Here is a 914-nt window from a genome sequence, read left to right as displayed (position 1 = left end):
AGTGCAACAATGAATGAATGAAAACCCAAAATCTCTGTAAATGTTCATTAAAACTAATAAAATTTAATAAAAAAAAAGATTAACTAGTCCTATCTTTTTACTTTACATGTGTAAAATCTGAAGTCCATCAATATGAAGTAAACTGTGTTGTTACAAACTATCAGATACCCCATTAGAACCTAGTGTGGTCTCCAATACAGTATGTAGTCTCTTCATTGGAGTAAACTAAAAAACTCAAACTCATTGCCATTGTCAAAACTGACTCACAACTGACCCTGCAGTGGGTTTCTGGAGGCTGTGAATCACCCAGGAGATTCGAACCTCCAGAGAGGTGTGATATTAGGATTGGCAGCACAACTCCCTACGGATTATGCCTCCAGAGTTTTTCCTGGGGTAAAGAATGACAAAAGTCCACAGAGTAGAAATAGCCAAAACCTTCAAAATACTATCACTTGGAAAATATATAGTCATTATAAAGTTCATTCAAATTGTACTTCCAGGAAGTTTAAGTAAAGAAAATGTACAAAATCAGGTAGCAAAATGTGTATTATGTTGTTGTTGTTAGGTGTTGTCAAGTCAAGCATAGCGACCTGTGAACGACAGATCCGAACCCTACTCTATCCTGTGCCGTGCTCACACCTCCTGACACACATCCATTGTGGCAGTCACCGTATCAATCCACCTGTCCGAGAGTCTTCCTCCACCCTTCGTAGGGCCATGTGAGGTGAAGCTTCATCATTCTTGCCTCGAAAGGGCACTCTGGCTGCACCTTTATCAAGACATATATGTTTGTTCTTGACAGTCCATGGGATGTTCAGTGCTCTTCTTCAACACCACAGCTCAAAGGCATAATTCTTGTGTCATCCTATTCATTGTCCAGATCTCAGATGCATAGCAAATGTGAATTATAGGAT

This window comes from Elephantulus edwardii, unplaced genomic scaffold (assembly GCF_000299155.1).
Source record: "Elephantulus edwardii isolate Elephantulus edwardi_28Jun2011 unplaced genomic scaffold, EleEdw1.0 scaffold00031, whole genome shotgun sequence".
In the NCBI taxonomy this organism is placed as follows: Eukaryota; Metazoa; Chordata; class Mammalia; order Macroscelidea; family Macroscelididae; genus Elephantulus; species Elephantulus edwardii.
Note: the sequence above shows the minus strand (reverse complement) of the source record.